Source organism: Miscanthus floridulus, chromosome 2, assembly GCF_019320115.1.
Source record: "Miscanthus floridulus cultivar M001 chromosome 2, ASM1932011v1, whole genome shotgun sequence".
Taxonomy (NCBI): Eukaryota; Viridiplantae; Streptophyta; class Magnoliopsida; order Poales; family Poaceae; genus Miscanthus; species Miscanthus floridulus.
The window spans coordinates 28,256,948-28,280,853 of NC_089581.1; the positions used below are offsets into that span (position 1 = coordinate 28,256,948).

A 23,906-nucleotide genomic window follows, 5' to 3' on the forward strand; every position below is an offset into this window, starting at 1 on the left:
GAAAGCTTTCACGTAGGATTTTTTTCCGTCACAGATTTGAGTGTGGTCGCCAATGTGGATGCTGACGTGTCATAGGCGCCATGTGGGATGCAGCCCAATTATATTTCAGCCCAATTTAGGCTTCCTAGAACTTTCAGCCTTTTTTTAAGCCCAACTATTTTTTTTGGCCGAACTGATTATTTTTTGTTCCTTTTTTCAGCCTTCTTAAGAGACAGATACATTAATTGATATCATTGCCAAAAACTGTTTGAGTACAAGTTTAGAAGCATTGCCAAAATATGAAACCATAATTCGTCAATTACAGCCCATTTACATACATCAACCAGAACCCGCATAGAAGTATCAATCACAAACCTTATAACTACTATTGCACTACTATGCTGATAACTAGATCAATGTTGCTACCATTGAAAATGAGCAGCTCTTAGCTCTTTCATTGTAGCTATTATCGACCTGCAAATAAAGCACAGTACCGTTTATATTAAAAAAAGTATCAGAACCAACCAAAAGAAGCGATCTGCACCAAATAAATTGACTTAAAAAACAATGCAATCCCGCAGTAAACCAAAAGACCTAAGTGAACTACATATCAATCTGCACAAGAAAAGATAAGCTTAAGTTTCAGTACCATTTATTCTAAGTTAACTTCAAATGCTAACAAGACAACAATATAATATTGCATGCATGCTTAGTCAGGTTATAGTGCTGCTGCTAGTAGCCTCCTCCGTGCAGGGTTAGATGCATGAACCAAATCATTGCTTGTTCAAAACTGAAAATTGTAAGGTGAACATGACATACAAACTGTGAGTAGTAAGATTGTCCACCTTAGCCAAGGGTTTCACTGGTGCTACTCCACCCATGCACCAATGAACAAAAATTATTAGTACTGCAAACCTGAAAATTAATCAAATACATAGTGTAAGTCTGAGATAGAACATAAGTTCAGAAAATAGCCTGATATGACATTGCAAAAAAAGACAAACTAAGGCGCGCAAGAAGTAAAATGGCACTGAACTGCTCACATTGCTGAACTTTTAGTATACATATAACTATTTCTGATCCAAAATATAGGCTAAATGGCACTGAACGTAGATACTTTATGCATTTTAGCAGCAGGAAGATGTTACCTTATGAAATTAAAATCTAAAGGACTGAAAATGGTCTGTACAAATAACGCATCAAAACATTTGTAAATCGTATAACTGCATCACTCCAATCCATCGTCTGCAGACTAGCAGTACACTGAACCGATCAAACCTGACAAATATTTTTTCCCAGCAGTAGTACACTGAACTTATGAAGATTAATTTAACTAGCTACTTCACAAACTAGCTACATGAGTTGTACGTTGCTATCACTAGTGAAAATCTTTCTTCGACGACTGTTCACTTTTGAAAATGCTCAATGATGCGAATTTGTACTTAAATGCAAGTTCATTTTAAAGTTCCAAGATAAGCAGTACAAGGGAAATGGCGAACGCAGCTCTTCAACCTCCTAACATAATGTTCAGTTCAGCTACAAATAAGATATAACTTCTTTGGGTCTGATTACTATATTCAGGTGCATATCACACAATCTCTGTTGTCAACCCTCAGGAGTTAATAGAATATGATGTGATCTGTGCTTGATTACTACTGCTCGCAACAGAGATTGGTAACAAACACACTAGCAACTTAGCAACCAGAAAGATTCAGAACCCTACGAAAAGTTTACTCGTTTTGTCACACGAACAAAAGCACAACAGATTTAATCCAGCTCAGATGCATAGGGGAGACGAGGCCGAGAGAAGGAAGGGATGCTCACGCTGACAACGGAGAAGGAGACGTCCCATGGGTGGAACGCAGCAGGCTCACGGTGCGACGTCGCCGTGAGCGCCGCATACCTCTCGAACTACTCCTCGGCCACCATTATAATGGTTCCGGTAATTGAGTGATAACCAGGTGGACAAATATGTGGTTAAGTGAGATACATATATGATTAATCTACGTGTACATCATATGTGATAAACCTTTGCCATGGAGGTGAAATGGCTTGGAGATGTTGCAAAGCCCACACATGTAATGAACAAGCTCATGCATATAAGACATGACATGAAATCATGCGATCAAGATGGAGAAGATCGAGACAAGACTTGGCTCGACGAACCGGTTGCAAGTGTGAAAGGCAAGTTGAGTGATGACTTGGCGCCGATGGACCGAAGCAACAAGTGAAGTCAAGATCGATGAACCAATACAGTCATGTATGATATGAAGTGGATCAATCATTTGGTGATTGGTTGATGCACGCGTTGCATCAACAATGAAGGAGATGGAATAGAATGCGTAAGGCAAAGGTACAACCTAAGGCATTTTAATTCATCGGTCATAGATGTGTAAAGAAGTTTATGATTGAGCTTAGGATAGATGGTTGTACTATTAAGAGGGGCAAACTTGTTTACATATCGGTCATCTAGTGCCACTCGAGTGATCTAACTTTTTATTGTTGCTAGGATCGAGTAGCGTGGCAAGTTGAGTGGCTAACTCATTTGAAAAAATATTTATAAAAATGCTAACACACGTGCACAAGGTGTTGTACACTTGGTGGTCTTGGTACATTTGCATAGGAGAAGAAGTTGAAGTTATTGTGGATCAACTCGCTAAAGAAAAGGATTCGAAACAGGTCACTGGATTTGGTGTTTGATCGGACGCTGGCGCCTAGAGGTGACCGGACGCGACGCTGGTGCATCCGGTCATGCTTGATGTACGCTGACGTCGTGGCGCAAGGCGTAGCGGTGACACGTGGCAGACGGAGAAGGACCAGACTCAGGCTGTGCGTCCGGTCATGTCCAACCTAATGTGTCCGGTCGCATTTTAGACGCTTGGGGAGCTCTCTAGAGTCGACCTGACTTGGTGGCTTGAGCGTCAGGTCATGTCTTGGGGCGCGTTCGGTCAGGTGTTCGTCGAGCATGCGCGGTGGTGATTTGACATGGCTTCGGTGCGTTCGATCGTGTCAGTGGCCCGTCCAATCGTTACTTGACCGTTGGGCAATGTCAGTGACCATTAGCGATCGACGGGCGCTGTTGAATGCAGACGACACGTGGACGGTGGAGAGTGACTGGACGTAGGCAGCGGCGCGTCCGGTCACGTTGTGAAGAGCGTCCGATCGCCCTGAGTTTCGCCCAGTGAAAGGACAATGGCTCTTTTAAGCCATGGGGTTATAAATAGAAATGTTGGCTGGCCTTGGGCCTGTAGCTAAGCACACTAGAGCCTTGGTGGCTTATGTGGTGATACTTGAGAGCCATCTAACTCTCTTGTGCTTGATAGTGATCATCCGATTGAGTGAGTGGGTTATTCTAGTGCGATTACATCATGAGGTTGCATCGAGTGGCACTAGGTGATCGAGTTATAAGCCGATGGTGCTTGTTACTCTTGGATGATGCCACCTCCTAGATGGCTAGGTGACTTGTGACTCTGTTGAAGCACGCGAGAAGATTGTGCGGTGCTTTGGATGAGGATTTATGAGAGGGTTGTGCTCACCCCACGGGGATCGTGAAGAGCAACTCTAGTAGAGCATGTTATTAAGCTACCCTCACTTTCAGGATTGGTTCTTGCGGTGCCCGACGTGCGGGCTTGGCGGGTGATGCAAATTTGTCGTCGAAACACCAAGCGAGCGGTCGACACAACGGGAACTAGCGTGTTCGCATGCACGTGAACCACAGGATAAAATCATCATGTCATCCTTGTCTTCCCGTTGGTTTGCATCCTTTTCACACAAGCTTGTATTTACTTTTTATACTGTTGACACCGAAATTTGGAGTCGGCTAGAAAATATTATTTAATATATTTTTGAGAAGCCTGATGTCCAAGACCTATTCACCTGGAATAAACGAAAAGTCATGGAGAAGCTAAAAGATTGGTGAAAGTGCATGCATCATTCTCGTGCATGTTATATTCGGACAAGTATGATAGATAAGAAGAGCAACAAGTATGGAGAAACAAGCTAGTGATACATTGGAAAGGATGTTTCATTATCCAATGAGATTAACATCATGGCTAGAATATTTTATTATTCATACACAGAGTAATCAGGACCATCCAGACTCCATATATATCACGTTACCTGCCTTGGTTGATGGTGTACATACAAGAAGCCAAGTTGATGGACATGTTTGCTCCTCACATGAAAGTATTGGAGAGCAATAACGTGCATGCACACAATATTAAAAAGGCAAGTCTATGTGTTGGTTGATCGTATACACATGCACAAGAATAAAAGGGAAGGAGCAACAAAAGGAATTCTTCATGCGCAAGATCGTGAAAGGCTATGGCGTTAGCAGCATTGGCCCGGGCATAATGGAGATAAGCTCTACACGAATGGAAATCGTGGAGTCCTAATTATGTAAAATTAGATTGTTTCCTTTTCGTCTAAGAATTGTAGTCGTGTATGGTTAGGACTTTGTGTCAGCCTAGGGTATAAATATAAACCCCCGACCATTGTATCAAGGATATGAACACTTCAATCAAAATCAGTTTTTACTTTTTCGGCTCCACGCCAACCCTTAGGAGTAGGAGTAATGTAGATCTCGGTGAGTTCTTCAACAAGCAGGGCTGCATCGATCCGGTCGACCTCCGGCTTGTCTGTGAGTGAGGCTTATACTTTTGTTTGTAAGGCTATATCGGTCCGGCCGACCTCTTATGAGCTTTAGTATAAGTTAGTTATCGATCCTTATCTAGTTTAAGTACGGCTGCCATCAGTTAAGCTCAACTTTTCGAATTAGATTAAGGTCAAGTTACTGGCTCTACCGAAGGGTGGCATCCTTCGGGTAGATTCATTAAGTTATCGATCTTGCTGATGTTCTTATTGTCATTAGTTTCAGCAATATCAACTTGCCCGATTGAGATCGATCTAGATCGGCTCCACATCCTTTTAGTCCATCATTTATTTTGCTATATTGCGATATTTTTTACTTTAAATGATAGATTATGTTTTATCATCCATTCTACTTCGATCTTGATTATGCATAGTACGCGGCCAAGGCATGTCTATAGCTCGCTATTATGGTTGTAACGATCCGGTTGATCCCCACTATTAGCACTTTAAATTAGAATATGCTAGTTGGTAGATTTGCTTTCGGCCAGGCATGACCTTGGCTATTTGCTATGCCTGCATCGGCTAAATAGTCAATTGCCCGTACTTTAACGCTTATAGTATGTTTCCATGATTCTGTTAAATATGAATAGATCTGTTTACTTTAAATGTTTAATATGTTATCTTTATTATGGCCGCCATCGATCCGGTCGAACCCCACTGTTAAAGATGATATGTTAGATTTGATGAGTTTATAAATCTGTTCATATTAAATAGTCGATTGTTCACATACTATAATTCTTTTTCTACCTGAATCGGCAATGATGGACCCTCAGAGCATGGATCCAACTACCCAAGTGATGGTACACTTTGGCTATGAGTTAGTAGCAAAGATTCACCGACTGGAGGATCAGTTGAAGTCACAGCAGGAAACCATTAAAGGACACCAACAGGTGATAGATGAGCAAATGGTGTGCCTCAACCTGCCAAAGATGTACAAGGAGCTTCCCCATAAACCTAGCCCATAGATGTTGGAGTCCCTTTTATGTAGTAAAATGAGTCAAGTTGAGTCTAGTCGAGTCTATTAGTGTGGTGTGAACATTGGTGTGTCTAGTTGATTTGTTATTATGTTTATGTTGGGTTCATAAACCCGGGGTCCCTCATGGACCGGCTTCCCAGCAAAAGCTCATCCCAGCAGATGACATTATGAACGACGCGCAACTCCTGGGACAGCCTAAATACCTAAACGACAGGCCAGAAGGGCGATCCAATCTCCGACCGGAAGGCCTCGCTAAAGAGGAACAACACTCGCTTTCAACTCTAGCCCGCCTCTCCGATAGGAAGGCCAGGCCAAGGAGGAACAACGCTTGCTTCCAACTCCGACCCTCCTCTTCGACCGGAAGGCCTGGCCAAACATCGCTACCAACTCTGACCCACGTCTTCGATCGAGGATGCACCGAAACCCTACTTACGACCCTTCTTCAACTGGCGTAGTTAGAGCTGACTGGGACCAACTGACCAGGGACGCCCGCTCGGTGAGGACTACAAAATGGACAGAGCAAGTAAAGAAGGGGACTCAAGTCGACCGCAATACCGAGGACCGTATCCTGCACACCTGTAGGACAGTAACTGATAGGACATGTCAGAAGGGTGCCCTACAACCTTCCAGGCATGCCAGAACCCAAGCCGTGTTGTGGGCGTCGACATTTTCCCTATAGTGTTATGGGCGCCATCAACTCACATACCAGACAAACACGGTAAGGCTCCCCCACATGCCTCTAGGCATCAATAGTGTTATGGGCATCGACATTTACCATACATGATGAATACAGTAAAACCTCCCATTTACCATATAAATATTTATGTGTTGGTCACTTTCTGCACTGACAGTTGGCGCCATCCATGGTGAAGATGTTGTATGTTCACACTTTTGGTCATCAATGGCCCACTTTTCCACCACCTTCACCATGGCGGGCTCAAGCGATACGACTCGTTTCGACTCACTAGAGTTTCCTACAGTCCCACCTATTGGGATGTGGGTTCCACCTGTCTTTGAGCTATCCTAGACCTTCATCTTTGGAAGCCTAGACTTTGTCGCTGATCAGCTCGGCGCGCTTCACCTCCGCGAGGAGGCACCCATCCTGGTGCCTATTGGAGGGGCGCCCTCCATCGGCTCTAGGACACCCGATGACTTCAACGACGAGGCGCTTGCGCTTCATTCTAAGCAAATGCTTTGCTCAAACCCCGCTGTGAGTAATGTACATACTGTTATTTACTCGCTATTGACTATCTTCTGCCAATTATCTAGAGGGATCGCATTGTCCGCACCGCAACCACCATATGACCGGTTCCCCTATGGCCTCGCATCCCTCATGGACACATATGCTCGAGGGCCCTAGAGCATGCTGGCGTCACCCCCTCTCACATCTGAATTCATGGAAATGGCGAGCTATGCTCCCACCACCTTCCACGAGATCTTGAATGACGAGGTTGAGAGCGATGGCTCCAACACCGACGACATGGCACCCAGCCACTGTCTGTCCTGGGAGTGTGCTATGGCGGATGCTCTAGAATAGCCACTGGTGGTAGCGGAGTCCTTGCAGACTCACATCCCTCTAGACCCTCGTGTAGGGGCCCTCATGCTTGCATAAGAGCACGGCGAGGAGCTACGACAATGGTGGCAGAACCAACCGCCACCTATGCCGGCACGCTCGGCGCACCACGCTATGCCCCATGCATGTAACCCAGCAAGTGGTGCTTAGGGTTGCACCCGCTAGGTCCAGCACAATATCATGGATGAGGGGGATGATCCCCCATAGTTTGCTCGGGCTGGCCAGAACATCACCGCCGATGAATGCTTCTGTGTGGCCTTCCTGAGCCAAACGACCCCTAGGAACAGGCGATCCACCAGAACCTCTAGGCCCTGGTGGAAACCGCCGTCATTCAACAAGTGGAGAGCTCCACATCATGACACTGGCTCATGGCCTCTCTCCCCACCAGGAGAGTGGGGACGCACCAGACAAATTGCTCCATCGGCTCACCGCTACAACCGTCGAGCGTGGCACAGGAGGCCATAGTTGTGCCTCAGCCTGACCTAGCGCCCGCTCCACATTGACCTCTTGTGCGTGAGTGGCTTGTGCCAAACCAAGATGCTCGCAGTGTCATCAACAACAAGCATCGGGCCTGGCATGATGATGACGTCCATCGAGCGGCCATGAGGGTATGCGACATAGACCCTGGCCGGATCATCGTGGGGAGAGGTGAAACACACCCTAGGCGTGGTCACTGACCAAACGACCAGAGTCCTAGCTCAGATGGCCCGAGACCACAGGCCTTTGGCCGATGCATCCAGAGAGTGCCGTTCCCACAGCGCTTCCGACCGCCCACCAACATCACCAAATACACTAGGGAGATGAACCCTGGTATATGGCTCAAAGATTTCTAGCTCACCTACCGAGCTAGAGGGGTGGATGATGACCATTTCATCATTCAATATATCCCCATCTATGTGGGGAAACATGTTCAGGCATGGCTTGAATTCCTCCCGCATGATAGCATCTACGACTAGGTGGACCTCAAGAGGATCTTTGTTAGAAATTTCTAGGGGACGTATGCCTACCCTAGTAACTCCTGGGACCTCAAGAGCTGCCAACAAGAGCCCAGCGAGTCCCTATAGGATTACATCCGCAGGTTCTCCCAACATTGCAACTCCCACCCTGATGTCATCGACATGGACATCATCAGCGCATTCCTCTTTAGGACAACCTGTGAGTCCCTGATCCACAAGCTTGGCTGCTTGAAGCCCCATACCACCTGCGACCTGCTTGACATCACCACGAACCATGCCTCTGGTGAGGAGGCAATTGGAGAAGTCTTCAATGGAGGCTAGGACAAAGGCAAGGCCAAGCATGAGGACCAAGATGAGGGCCCCTCCACACAGATGGGCAAGAAGAACAAAAAGGATCGGCATCGACCGACCAACACCGCGTTGGTCGCCATAGCTGATCGCGCTGGCAAGCAGCCCTAGCAGGGCCTGCCTGACCACTTCAACAAGCTCATGGATAGCCCATGCACCAACCATGCCTACCCCGTTAAAGACCTCTACAAGGACTATGAGCTCCTCAAATGTTTCCTATGATAGGCCGGTAGGCCAAAAGAAGGAGATGGCAAAGAGGCGATAGCCAAGAAAGGAGGCACGGTGGGCAAGGACAGGGATAGCTTCCCTAACCCTATGGAATGCATCATGATCTTTGGGGATCCGTCGCCATCTGCTCTAAGCACCAGCACAAGGTACGATATAGAGGCATGTGTTGCCGAGACGGCTGTCCCCTCCTTCCTTAGCTGGTCAAAATCTCCGATCACCTTTGATCAGAGGGACCATCCCTCCTACGTCGCTAGACCGGGACGCTACCCGCTCATCATTGACCCCATCGTCTACAAGAAAGGCCTCACCAAGGTGTTGATGGATGGAGGCAGTGGCCTCAACATCCTCTATGTTGACACCCTCAATGCCTTGCACATCCCCCTGTCGGAACTCTATCTAGCGGGCTCTCCCTTCCATGGCATGACCCTAGGAGCATAGGCGTAGCTGCTCAGGCAGATCGACCTGCCCATCACATTTGGCAACCGAGCCAACTTCCACTCAGAGTTCCTCACCTTTGAAGTGGTGGACTTCCTAGGGTCCTACCATGCCATCTTAGGGAGGCCATGCTACGCCAAATTTATGGCGATCCTCAACTACACCTACCTCAAGCTAAAGATGCTGGGACCGAACGACATCATCACCATGAGTAGTGCCTTCTCGCATGCCTTCATGTGCGACCGTGAGCATTTTGAGCTCGCCACCACTGTCATCAATTTGTCTGAGCTCCCACAGCTTGGGGAGTCATCAACCCTAGTAGTCCTCGACTACAACAAACCAACCTCCTCGATGGCCTTCTGCCCACTCGAGGAAGCCAAGGCAGTGGGGATCGACCTCACTGACCCAACCAAGATGGTGCGGATCGGGACCCAGCTCCCGGCCAAATAGGAATGTGAGCTCGTCGACTTCCTACATGCCAATCGTGATGTCTTCGCATGGAAGCCATCTGACATGCCAGGCATACCGTAGGACATCACTTAGCACGCACTATGCCTCATCCTGGGCTTGAAGCCCACTAAGCAACGCCTACGTTGCTTCGACGATGAGAGCCATAGGGCCATAGGCGAAGAGATCGCTAAACTCCTAGCAGCTGGATTCATCCTGTTCTTGTTAAAAAGAAGACCAGGAAATGGAGAATGTGCATTGATTATACTAGCCTCAACAAAGCATGTCCGAAGGATCACTTTCCTTTGTCATGCATAGATCAGATAGTCTACTCCACCTCAGGATGCGAGATCCTCTTATTTCTGGATGCCTACTTAGGCTATCACCAGATTGCGATGAAAGAGTCCAATCAACTCGCAACCTCGTTCATCACCCTGTATGGTTCGTACTACTACGTAACCATGCCTTTTGGCCTAAAGAATGCTAGCGCCACTTATCAGCGGTGCATGCAGCAATGCTTCACTGATCAGATCGACCTGCTCGACCAACTTGATCAAGTTGACCGGCCAAAGCCAACCATCACCATCTATGTTGATGACATAGTGGTCAGAATGGCTCAAGCTTGCGACCTAATCACAAACTTGGCCGCAACATTTGTGAACCTCTGAAGGTTCAACATCAAATTGAATCCCGATAAATATGTTTTTAGGATTCCAAAGGGGAAGCTGCTTGGATACATTATGTCCGAGTACCGCATCGAGGCCATCCCTGAAAAACTCACGGCCATCTCCAACATGGGCCCTATACGCAATGTCAAGGGCATACAAAGGCTCACCGGCTATCTAGTTGCCTTGAGCTAATTCATCTCCTGGCTCGGTGAATGGGGGATGCCACTCTACAAGCTCCTTAAAAAGATGGACGCCTTCGTCTAGACTGAGAAAGCACAGTAGGCTCTAGAGAGCCTCAAAGCGTCACTGACATCAGCACCAATCCTCGTTGCTCCTAAACGAGGAGAACCCCTCCTCCTCTACATCACAGTGAGCAACCATGTGGTGAGCGCCGCCCTGGTTATCGAAAGGGAGGAGCTAAGACACCACCTTAAGGTCCAGCGACCCATATACTTCATCTGGGAGGTACTCACCGAGCCCAAGGTCTGATACCCCTAGGTGTAGAAACTCATATATGCCGTGCTAATGGCAACCCAAAAGCTCCTGCACTACTTCACTGACCACGAAGTCACAGTCGTCACTTCATACCCACTCGTGGACATCGTCTGCAACCGTGATGCCGTGGGACAGATCTCCAAGTGGGCACTCGAACGCATAGGCCACAACATCTGGTATATCCCCCGTACCACTATTAAATCTCAGGCTCTCATGGATTTTGTCACCAAATGGATAGAGGTCCAGCTGTCGACCCCGGATGTCACCCACGAGTACTGGACAACGTACTTCGATGGGTCCGTAATAGCGCATGACTCAGGGGCTGGAGTGGTTCTGGTCTCCTCAGATGGGAGTAGGCTCTGCTATGCCATCTGCCTCCATTTCTTAGCCTCAAACAATGTCATGGAATACGAGGCCCTCATCAATGGGCTACGCATCACTATCGAGCTCGGCGCTACATGACTCTACGTCCGTGGCGACTCAGAGTTAATCATTGACCAAGTCATGAAGGAGTCCTTCTGCAAAAACCGCCTCATGGTAGCATACTACTAGGAGATGCACAAGCTCGAGGACAAATTCTAGGGGATCGAGTTGTATCACATCCCCCCTAAAGGACAACGATGCTGTCGATTTTCTCGCAAAATTGGCCGCCAGGCGGGATCCGTCTTCGAGCGAGATCTTCATCAATGATCTCCATGAGCCATCCGCCCACATCCTAGAAGGTTCGATCTAGACACACCCTGATGCCAAGCCAGCACTTGGGGGCTCCAACCCCAGTGACTCCATGACGACGTCACCCACCGATGTCATCATGTTGGTGCTCGATCAAACTGACTAGCGAGCGCCGCTATTCATCTACCTCCTCGAGGAGGTTCTCCCACCTAAAAGGACTTAAGCTTGATGGATCGCTCGATGCACTAAGACCTTCGTCGCACTCGGTGATGAACTCTACAAACAAAGTCCATTAGGGGTGCTCATGAAGTGCATCCCAACCAACCAAGGGAAATAGCTCCTCATCGAGGTCCATGCCGGAATCTGTGGACATCACGTGGCCCCAAGGTTGCTGGTTAGAAAAGCCTTTCGCCAAGGTTTTTACTGGCCCATCGCACTACGAGATGCAGAGGAGATTGTCCGCAGGTGCGAGGGATGTCAGTTCTAAGCTCAGCAAACTCATTTGCCGGCATAGGAGCTCCAAACCATCCCCATCACGTGGCCATTTGTTGTCTGGGGCCTCAACATGGTAGGGCCCCTCAAAAAGGGATCGGGCGGCTTCACTCACCTACTCGTAGCAGTCGACAAGTTCACCAAGTGGATAGAGGCCAAGCCAATCACCAACATCTGCTCAAAAGAGGCGGTCAAATTCTTCCTCGACGTCATCTACTAGTTCGGCGTTCCTAACTGTATCATCACTGACCATGGGACTAACTTCATCGAGAAGAAGTTCCTAGACTTTAGTGATGGATACGACATCAGGATCGATCGGGTCTCGGTTGGACATCCACGTACTAATGGCCAGGTCGAGCGTGCTAATGGCATGGTCCTCCAAGGACTTAAGCCACGTATCTTTGATTGACTCAATAAGTATGCCAAGAGATGGGTTGCAGAGGTCCCAACGATCCTCTAGAGTCTAAGAACTACCCAAACCGATCCACAGGGTTCACACCCTTCTTCCTGGCCTATGGAGTTGAAGCAGTGCTGCCCTCCAACCTCGACCATGGCACCCCAAGAGTGAAAGCTTTCGACCGCAACCGAGTCACGGAGGCTCAGCAAGACGCTGTCGACCTACTCGAGGAGGCCTGCGAGACAACTGTCATCCACTCTGCTCACTACCAGCAAACTCTCCACAGGTACCACAAAAGGAAGATCAGGGGAAGGATCCTCGAAGTCGGTGATCTCATACTTCGGAGGACCCAATCAACGAAGGAGAAGCATAAACTCTCTCCACATTAGGAAGGTCCCTATATGGTGACTAAGGTGATCCAACCGGGTGCCTAATGACTAAAGGACGATAACGGCAATGTTCTCAACAACACTTGGAACATTGAATAGTTACATTGTTTTCCCCCTAAATTTGGCCTTATCGCTTTTATTCAACACTTGCTCCTGTAAAGCACCCCAGCCTGAACACTTTCAGCCCGGGTCGCTCTGGGGCTCCATGAGGGTACAATACTACCTCTCTTTTTTACTATCACATGGTAAAAACTTTTTGTCCAAATAAAAGGGCGTTGCCCGAATGAAAGGGCATTATATTCCTTTGATTATCCTATGTGACTTTATTTTTACTCCCGACCGAGCGCACCCCACCACGGCCTATGGTTATGAGCAGCCGAGCCTCGCGGGCCATGCTTGGGTTCTTAAAGTTGTAGCCTATGGAACGAACGGGCAAGTGCAAAAAAGAAAGGATAAAAACAAAGCTATGCTAGGATAAAAAACAAGGAACGAATAGTCATTCTATCACAAAGCATAACTGATGTATTCATTGATAGACACTATTTGCCTAAACGGCCATTTAGCCCATTTACACACCATTTAAACGCTACACGGTGGTACACCGTTTCCGTTTAATCGGTTGTTTTGACCATTTAAACGGCTGTTTTCCCATTTAAACACCCGTTTTGCCCGAATAATGGGCTAAATGGTAGGTGACCGACTGTTTACCGTTTAACGTTTAGGATAACACTGTTGATACAAAAACTATTCACATGGGGGCTCTCCTATGAACTTAATGGTTATATTTGCTGACTACTTCTACTCCAAATGCTAATGTGGCCGCTCAACAGCATCGGCTGATGCCAAAGGTGAGTCCATGGCACAAGCCGTCGGACATAACCACCACTGCAAGGGCCCCGCCCGGTTCCGCTCCCTCAACTTCGGCGAGCGCAATGGGTACCTCAATGGCGTCACACCCATAGATGCTCAGTAGAAGAGCATGGAGCTCTGAACATTCTCATGTAGTCAAGGCAGCTACTGGACAGGGACGCTGCCTGCCAAAGTATGGCCGTCGTGGCTAGAGGATGTCTTATCAAACTTTATGAACTGGCCAACCTAAGCAGCTACAAGGGCGAAACCCACCACCAGCGTAGTCTTGAGCGACTTCCCCTTCGACAAGACTCGCCCAGAGAAGATTCACCAAAAGGAGTCCACGTGCGGCTCCATCCCGACGAAAGCCTCGTAGACAGTGACGAAGCCAGCGATGTGCAGTACCCTCCAGTGCGCCACCTCCTCCGGTGGAAGCAGCCCTTTCTTGGCGAAGGTGGCCAGCACCACCTCATCTATGCTGGATGACCTCCAGCTCGACATTACGCTCCAAAATCACAAATAGGTCTGTAAGTTCTCCTTTCCCTCTCCCTTCCTGTATTTAAAGAAGCAGAGTAGTTGAGGAAAGGCGAAAGGATTAGGGTGAGAAACCCTCTCCCTTCCCCCATTCAATGCGGATGGGATACGATGGGACATGCCCTAACCGATGGGACGCACCCTGCCCGACGCAATGATGCCTGGTCAGACAGGACATGGCCTGAGCATCCCCCACCACTACCGCACGCTGAGCGCGTGAAACAAGGCGCCACTACGCGTAGGCAGCCCCCCGCCTTCCTAGGTGGGACTCAGAAAGGCCCAACTATGGGATCTTTGCCTAGGAGAGACCAACGGGCTTCCTATGTCGATCGAACGGCTTAGGCGAACATTGAGAGATAGGTAAGGAGCAGAGGGACACCCCATGTGGGCTATGCCGACTCTATCACAAACAACGAGCGTGGATCCCGATCGGACATATCCGATCGGAGCTCCTCAAACCCCGTCACTCGAGTCATCAAGGTAACATTACCAACACCCACTATTTCTTTATATGAACATTCATGCATCCATGCATGCATTCATTCATTCCATATATCTGAAGCATCGCACATGCAGTTAAATGCATCACAATGCTCTGTGTTGCGTCACATAGCGGTAGTTGCCTTATTCAACATGAGCAATGACTGATCGGGGTTCGAAGGCCATCCCATCAAGGGCTCGAGGCCGCCCTATGTCAAGCAGAGCAAGGGGAGAAAACATAGATGAGCCCCGAGCGGCCCTCGCTTAGTCCGCTCTGAAGCAGACAGGGTCATCTCAAACTTCTCATTCGATCCTAACCTCAAGCCAAGCCCATAGAATCTCCATCGAGGGGAGGCCAATGGGCCACCTGAGTTGATCTCTGGAATGACCCAAGCATCTACTAAGTTGCGGGTTAAGGAGTAGTGGAATGCCACATGAGGGCTATGCGACCCCATCACGAACGACGGACCCAGATTTCACTCGAATATGCCCGTTAGCGAGCTCACCGAGCATGTCACTTGAGCCATCGAGGCAAACGATGTTAGCTCAGCCCCTCCAGTTGTGGAAACTATGGATGGGGTAACACACAAAACTCAACCAACCCCTACTGAGTCCAACGAGGCTTAGCAGCTCAAAACGCCCAACACCTTGACACAACCTCGACTGCACCCGATGCTAGGATCCATGAGTCCATCTAGCCTAATCCCTAAACTGCCTCGGTTGTGCCCAACGCCAGGATCCATGACTCAGTCTCGCCCAATCCCTAAACTGCCTCGACTGCGCCCGACGCCAGGATCCGCGACTCTATCTCGCCCGATCCCTAAACTGCCTCGGCTGCGCTCGATGTCAAGATCCGTGACTCCGTCTTGCCTGATCCCTAAAAATCACACGCCCACTGACAAACCCCCCCTAGGTGAGGTGGCTACACCCGTGGGTGCGCTCGCGCGCATCCGCTGAGAAAACAAAACTTCCTCGCTAGCAACGCAAAAAACCCCTACAAGATACTACCTGAATCGCCCGAGGGCTCAGGGCCTACACCCGTGGGTGCGCTCGCGTGCACCCACCGCCAAGACAAAAATCCCCCAGATAATTCTACCAGAATCACCCGGAAGCTCGGGGGCTCCTGTCGGGTTCATAAACTCGAGGTCCCTCATGGACTGGCTTCCTAGCAAAAACTCGGCCTAGCAGATGACATTACAAACAGCGTGCAACTCCTGGGCTGACCCAAATACCTAAACGACCGGCCAAAAGGGCGATCCAATCTCTAACCAAAAGGCCTCGCTAAAGAGGAACAACGCTCGCTTTCGACTCCGGCCCGCCTCTCCGATAGGAAGGCTTGGCCAAGAAGGAACAACGCTCGCTTCTAACTCTGGCCCGCCTCTCTGATCGAAAGGCCTAGCCAAACACTGCTACCAACTCCGACCCATGTCTTCGACCGGGGATGCACCAAACCCCTGCTTATAGCCCTTCTCTGACTGGCGCAGTTGGTGCTAACTAGGACCAACCAACCGGGGACGCCCGCTCGGTGAGGACCAGGAAACGAACGAAGCAAGTAAGGAAGGGGACTCAAGTCGACCGTAATACAGAGGACCATGCCCTGCACACCTATAGGATAGTAACTGACAGGACATGTTAGAAGGGTGCCCTGCAACCTTCCAGGCATGCCAGAACCCAAGCAGTGTTGTGGGCGCCGACATTTGCCCTATAATGTTGTGGGCGCCATCAACTCTCATACCGGACAAACATGGTAAGGCTCCTCCACATGTCTCTGGGCATCAACAATGTTGTGGGCGCTGACATTTACCATACATGTTGAATACGGTAAAACCTCCTACATGCGTTTGACAACAACAGTGTTATGGATGCCTACCATCATCTTATACCCGACAGCGTGAGCAATAAGACTTAGTAGCAATCGTACTCTCTCTCTCGCTTGTAAGGCCATCCCCTTCATCTATAAAAGGGGATGCACTATCTCCCAATAGGGAGACCCCTTAGTTCACCCACACACAATAGCAGAACCACTAGGTTCAAACCTCGAGCACACGCTCGAACACTTAGCGCACAACGGAGCTCCCGTCACTCTTTGCCCTTCATACCGGAGTCCGACCGGATCTCTTACACCCCCCATCTTTCGCCCTTCCATTTGTAGCCCCACAGCAAACTTCGAGCACGTAGGCTCAAGAATAAAGTCACCGACTAACTCAAACTAGATATAGGAAATGTTGCCTGAACCAGTATAAACCCTGTGTCATTGAGTGCTAGGCCACATCCAATCACAATGTATGACAAAACTACAAATATTTACGTGTTGGTCACTTTCTGCACCGATAGTTTATGTGTGAGTTAGATTTTTGTAATGAGTGCTGAAACTTTGTGGGCATGTCCGCAAGTTCCATAGTTAAGAATATTAAAGTTTGAGTCAATAAATAAATGGTTAGGGTTTGGTACATTTTGTTCTCGCGGATCTGTTTTTCTGAGCAGTCTGCACTTATCTTAATGCCAATTAAAATTATAATTGACCAAAAATTATGAAATTTTTATGGGAATAACTAGACTTAAGTATCTTTCCAATGCCTCTAGAATCACCCTCATATCTAATCTGGTTTGTGAGATATCGTTGTTTTAAGATAAAGTTTCTACGCAGTCTAGAATCTAGAACAGTTTCGGTTGTATCCTATTTTTGAGTAACCTAACGACAGAATCTGGGAATTTGGTCTAAATAAAAGTTGTAGATAATTTCTTAAGATTTCCATCCATATAAAGTACACCTGTTTTGGATTTCTAGAACTCGATATATGACTATTTTACCGAGCTGCTGATGTTGAGACTCGTCCAGAAAATTTTCAGAATGTATTTTAACTTAGAAATTTCTAAATTTGAATATTTGTGATGGATGTCAGATGTCCAAAAGAGGAAGATGCCGAGGTCATGGAGGTGTTCCCCCACATCCAACACCACCACCACCGACTATTGAGCAACTCTTGGCAGTGTAGACACAGCTTATGCAAGCTCTGGTACAGAATCAGTAGAACCAACAAGTTGGTGGAGCACCACGTGATAAGCATGGTGAATTTTTAAAGGGTCGTCCCCCAGTGTTCTCTCTTACCACTGATCCACTAGAAGCATATGATTGGCTTCATGAAGTGGAGATGCAACTCAACATAGTGTAGTGCGATGACCAGCAGAAGGTGTTGTACGCGTCAGGACAATTGCAGGGAGAAGCTCAAGACTGGTGGGAGTTATTCGAGTATGAATGTCCTGCCAATGCTCCTCCTATCACCTAGCAGGAGTTTAGAGAGAATTTCAGATCCTATCACATACCTAAAGGATTGATAGAGCTCAAGAAGGAATTCAGAGCTCTGAAGCAGGGATCTATGTCTATGGTGGAGTATCATGACAAGTTTGCTCAGTTGTCATGTTATGCTCCAAATGAGGTTGCTGATAACGCTGATAAGCAATGCCGCTTTCTCAAGGGTCTATACGATGGCCAACAGCTCCAGCTCTTGTCCAATACATATCCTAACTTTCAGACATTAGTGAATCGTGCTATTGTTATTGATAATAAGCACAAAGAGATGGAGGCCAAGAAGAGGAAGCTTTAGGGGCAGGCTTCTGGAAGTAATACTCGTCCGCGCACCAATCCTCAGCAAGGCTTCTAGCAAAGGTTCAAAGAACCACCTAATCAGTGGAATCATGGTCAGTACCCTCAACGTAACCTGAACCAGCAGCAGAATGGAAACCAACGTCCCTAGTAGCAGAGTGGTCAACAGACACCATGACAGGGAGCACCTAACAACACTCCTATGAAGACTAGTGCCCCTAGCACTCCTAGCAAGTGTTTCCATTGTGGTAAAGAAGGTCACTTATCCTATAACTGTCCAGAGAAGCCCAACCAGCAAACCCCTAGAGGTAGAATAGCAACCAGAAGCCCTCACATTATGGGAAGGTGAATCATGTGTCTACAGAGACGGCACATGCAGAACCAAAAGTCATGCTCGGTACATTTGATATCAACTCTACCCCTACCACTGTTCTTTTTTATTCTAGAGCTTCGCATTCATTCATATCACAAGCATTTGTTAAAAACCATAGCATACCCTTATGTGCCATGCAAAATCCTATATTAGTAAACTCACCAGGAGGTAGTATGCAAGCTTCATATCATTGTCTTCCAACTAGTCTATTCTTAAGGGGGTAGAGTTCAAAGTGAGCCCCATTGTGTTGAGAATATCTGGTATCGATGTGATTCTAGGTATGGACAGGATGAAGCAACAACAAGCAGTTATTCAGTGTTAGGAGAAGGTAGTTGTTGTGACTGCACCAAATGGGGATAGAATCAGTGTCGATGTTGTAATACAAGCACATCTGACAGCCACAGTGAACCAGCTTGATGATAACGTCAACAAGGAGGACCCAGTGGTGGATGAATTTTTGGATGTGTTCCCTAATGACTTGCTAGGTATGCTACGTAACCATGATATTGAGTTTATTATTGAATTATTACCTAGAACTACACCTATAGCTAAGCATCCATATAGGATGGGGGTTAATAAACTAGAAGAACTTAAGAAACAAATAAAGGAGTTACAGGAGAAAGGTTTCATTCATCCTAGTTTGTCACCTTAGGGAGCACCGATTATATTTGTTGATAAGAAGGATGGTACTCAGAGCATGTGTGTTGATTATCGGTCACTCAATGAGGTTACTATCAAGAACAAGTATCCGTTACCTAGAATTGATGACTTATTTGATCAGTTGAGAGGTGATTGTGTTTTCTATAAGATTGATCTTTGTTCTAGTTACCATCAGTTGAAGATTCATGCAACTGACATACCCAAGATAGCTTTTACTATGAGGTATGGTTTGTATGAATACACCGTTATGTCATTTGGATTGACCAATGCACCTGCATACTTTATGTACTTGATGAATAAGGTGTTCATAGAGTTTCTGGATAAGTTCGTGGTGGTATTCATCGATGATATATTGGTATTCTCCAAAACAGAAGAAGAGCATGCTGAACATCTAAGGTTGGTCTTGCAAAAGCTTAGAGAACACAAGTTGTATGCTAAGCGAAGCAAGTGTGAGTTTTGGTTGAAGGAAGTTTCTTTTCTAGGGCATGTTGTCTCTAATGGTGGAATTGCAGTAGATCCAAGCAAGGTGAGAGATGTGTTGAATTGGAAACTGCCAACTAATATAGGAGAGATTCATAGTTTCTTGGAATTAGCTGGATACTATAGAAGGTTCAAAGAAGGTTTTTCTAAACTTGCCAAGCCTATGGCAGCTTTGTTGGAGAAAAATGCTAAGTTTGTGTGGTCCGAGGAGTGATAGGCTAACTTTGAAGAGTTGAAGAAGAGATTGACTACAACCCCTGTGTTGGTTTTTCCTGATTTGAGCAAGAGTTTTTTAATCTATTGTGATGCATCTCGTCAAGGTCTCGGATGTGTTCTTATGCAAGAAGGCAGAGTAGTGGCCTATGCATCCTGGCAGTTGTGAAAGCATGAGCTAAACTATCCTACTCATGATTTGGAGTTAGCAGCAGTGGTTTATGCTCTGAAGATTTGGAGGCACTATCTCATTGGACACAAGAGTGACATCTATATTGATCCCAAGAGTCTGAAGTATATTTTCACTCAGACAGATCTAAATATGAGACAGTGTCGATGGTTGGAGTTGATCAAAGATTATGATCTAGAGGTACACTATCATCTTGGAAAGGCGAATGTTGTTGCCGATGCTCTTAGTAGAAAGAGTTATGCTAATGAGGTGCAAGTGACATCGATGTCAAGTGAATTGTGTGCTGAGTTTGAGCGGCAAAATTTGGGCTTTGTCACTAATGCAGTGGAGTTGGTGTTGGAGCCTAAATTGGAGCAAGAAATACGTAAGGGCCAGTTACAGGATGCGAAGTTGAAAGAAATAGCAGAAAACATAGTGATTGGCAAGGCACCAAGATTCCATATGGATGATATTGGAACTCTTTGGTTTGGGAAAAGACTATATGTGCCTGAGGATAAGGCTATATGAGAGGTAATTCTTCATGAGGCACATGAGTTTGCTTACTCTATTTATCCTGGAAGTACCAAGATGTATTTGGATCTGAAAGAGAAGTATTGGTGGTACGGACTGAATAGAGATGTTGCTGAATATGTTGCTTTATGTGATACATGTTAGAGAGTCAAAGCTAAACATCAAAGACCTACAGGGTTGCTACAACCAATGAAGATACCTGAGTGAAAGTGGGAAGAGGTTGGTATGGATTTTATTGTCGGGTTACCACGCACTCAGAGAGGTTATGATTCAATTTGGGTAACAGTGGACCGATTAACTAAAGTTGCTCACTTTATACCGGTCAAGACTACTTATAATGGACCAAGGTTAGCCCAATTATATATGGAAAGAATAGTATGCCTACATGGAGTTCCCAAGAAAATTGTGTCTGATCGAGGTACTCAATTTACATCTTATTTTTTGCAGCAAGTACATAGTTCATTGAGAACAAAGTTGAATTTTAGTACAACATATCTTCCTCAGACAGATGGGCAAACTGAGAGGATTAATCAGATTTTAGAGGACATGTTGAGAGCTTGTGCATTGCAGTATGGTACAAGTTGCGACAAGAGTTTGCCTTATGTAGAGTTCTTGTATAACAACAGCTATCAGAAGAGTCTCAATATGGCACCTTTCGAAGCTTTGTATGGACGAAAGTGTAGAACCCTGTTGTTTTGGAATCAAACGGGAGAAACTCAAGTGTTTGGACCAGATGTTTTAAGGACATAGAAGGGCAAGTTAGGATGATCAGGGATAACTTGAGAGTGGCTCAGTCTCAACAGAAGAGTTATGCCGACACTAGGAGAAGAGAATTGGTTTTTGAAGTAGGTGATTATGTTTACTTGAAGGTGTCACCTATGAGAAGTGTGAGAAGGTTTAACATGAAAGGAAAGTTAGCACCAAGGTATATTGGACCTTTCAAGATTTTAGAGAGACGTGGTGAAGTAGCTTATCAGATGGAATTGTCTGAGAGTTTGTCAGGTGTGCACGATCAGTTCCATGTGTCTCAGTTAAAGAAGTGTTTGCATGTACCAGAGGAGCAGATACTATTAGAAGAGCTATAGTTAAGGAAGATATCACTTATGAGGAGTTTTTGGTAAGGATTTTGGAGACGGCGGAAAGAGTTACAAGGAGCCGAGTTATAAAGATGTGTAAGGTTCAGTGGAATCGATATACAGAAGATGAGGCTACGTGGGAAAGAGAAGAGGAGCTAACGAAAACATCCCACATTTATTTGAGTACGCATTATCTGAATCTCGAGGACGAGATTCATTTTAAGGGGGTAGAATTGTAACACCCTAAACTTTGCAATAATTTTGAAATAGGAGAAATTGATTTATTGGGTATTTTGTGGGCCTTTGAATTTAGGAAAATAATAAATTTTATCAAATTAAAATTAAATATAAGGTTATAATCATGTGTGTGCATTCATGTTGCTGCATAGTAGTTTTTGAGTGGTGTGATTTGAAATCAAATTTCAAATTGATTGGAAATTGCAATCAAAAGTTGTTTGGAAATTAGTTTAGAAAACAAAAAAGGGTTTTCTCTCCAATCTTTCCTCTTGGCCCACTGCAGCACAGGATGGCCTGCTCTCCCCACTGGCTAGCTTCACCCATGTGGCTTGTCTGCTCCCTCTGTGGCCCAGCTGGCCATTGGCCTTTTCCTCTCCTCCTCGCTCGGGCCGAAGCCCCGGTCAGCCCGCTCCCGCACCGTGGTTTTTCCTCCACGCACGGCCTAGTTCCGCTCGGCCCAAGTCACGTCGCACACTGTGTCGCACATCTTCCCTCTTACCTACTAATGGGTCAACCCTGCCTGTGGGTGTATCTCCTTCCATGCACCGTAACCGAGCTAGAGTCCACCGTGTCGACGTCGCTCGTATCCAGCCTCGCCACGCCTCGGTGTCGTGCCACCCAAGTCCCCGTGCCCCTTTAAATGGCACCCGAGCCTGCGCCGCCTCCAACCCGATAGTAAGCGTCGCCCCTGCTCATGCCAAGGTAGCCCAACCCTAGTGCCACCATGAGAGCCACCGCCCGTTGAGTCCCGCGCCAGTCTTGCTCCTCCTTCGCCGTCGAGGTACCCCTAGGTGAGACTGTCGTTGCCCCCTCTCTCTCGGTCTTTACCATTCCAAAAACCGTGCTTCGTAGGCCAAGAGTCGAGAGCTCCGGTGAGCCGGCCATGGCGCCGTCGCCAAGTACCTTGATGGCAGTCCTATTCCGGCGGTCATGTTTTTTCCCCGCCCAATTGCATCTCGGCCGTTCAAATCTAATCCGGTTGTTCATATCGAAGGATACCCCTTCGTTGTGAATTTTACAAAAAGACCCATATAAATATTTGAGACTAAACCCATGGTCCATCGCGTCTTTCCGGATTTCATTTTCTTCTTTTGAAAGCGCACTTTGCTTCGGTTATATTGAAAATACGTTTTAAGCTATTTACAGTTTTGCCACTAAATTTGTTTAGGCCATAACTTTTCTGTTTTAACTCCGATTTGACCCATTCAAGTTGTGTTAGGTTCATAATTAAGTAATCTACATGTTTATACTACTGTTAAGTGAGTTTTCAACTTTTAAAATTTGAGGTTAGATTTAATCTATTATTTTACTAAAGGAAAACTTGTTTAATTCATAACTTCTTCGTTTTAGCTCTGATTTTTGTGATCTTCGCGTCTGTGTGATCGTAGCAAGATATAGATTCATTTTACAAACTTTGCATCTTGGTTTTATGATGTTTGGTGTACTATTCTAATCTATAGTTTTGTTGCTATGCATGATTGCTCCTGAATGATTGTATGTTGTTGTGATTATCGGGTATAGACAGTGAGCAATTCGTGGGAGATCAAGAGTACTACTTTGATCAGCAGGAACAGCAGGAGTACTTTGCTTAAGGCAAGTATAGCATGGGATCATTCTTATTTCCTATTCACTTTAATATATTAAATTTATGTTGCATGTGTCACCTTGATAGGGATTCCCTAGAATTGAACTTATACCTTGTCACCTACGGGTTATATATTGGGTTGCTTTGCTAGTGCTCAATTCAACCATGATCTTGTAACTTGACTAATGGTATATGCAATAAATAATAAAAATGACTTTTTAGCAATATGGAAACAGGGGGCTAGAGTGTTTAGCTACTTTCTAAATGCTTCAAATTCCTCTCCCTAAGGACTTATTTATAAGTGATCATCCGAGACTTATAGTACAGCTATGAGGCTACATGGCTCTGGCTTTAGCTTAGTATGAGGACCTTTTCTAGCTTGTTAGAGGTTGCCTTTATGGCGTAAGAGG

At 46.4% G+C, this 23,906-nt stretch overlaps 1 long non-coding RNA gene across 2 annotated transcripts; it reads right to left on the reverse strand.

The window, feature by feature from the left end:
* Positions 1-210: 210 nt before the first annotated feature.
* LOC136538303 (uncharacterized) lies at positions 211-1,904 on the reverse strand. Of its 2 annotated transcripts, none has more exons than XR_010779286.1 (3): positions 1,804-1,904; positions 825-894; positions 211-453 (listed from the first exon to the last, which is right to left on the reverse strand). It is a non-coding gene; the product is annotated as an uncharacterized lncRNA (long non-coding RNA). The 2 variants fall into 2 exon arrangements; XR_010779285.1 differs by having other exon boundaries at positions 799-894.
* Between the last annotated feature and the right edge of the window lie 22,002 nt (positions 1,905-23,906).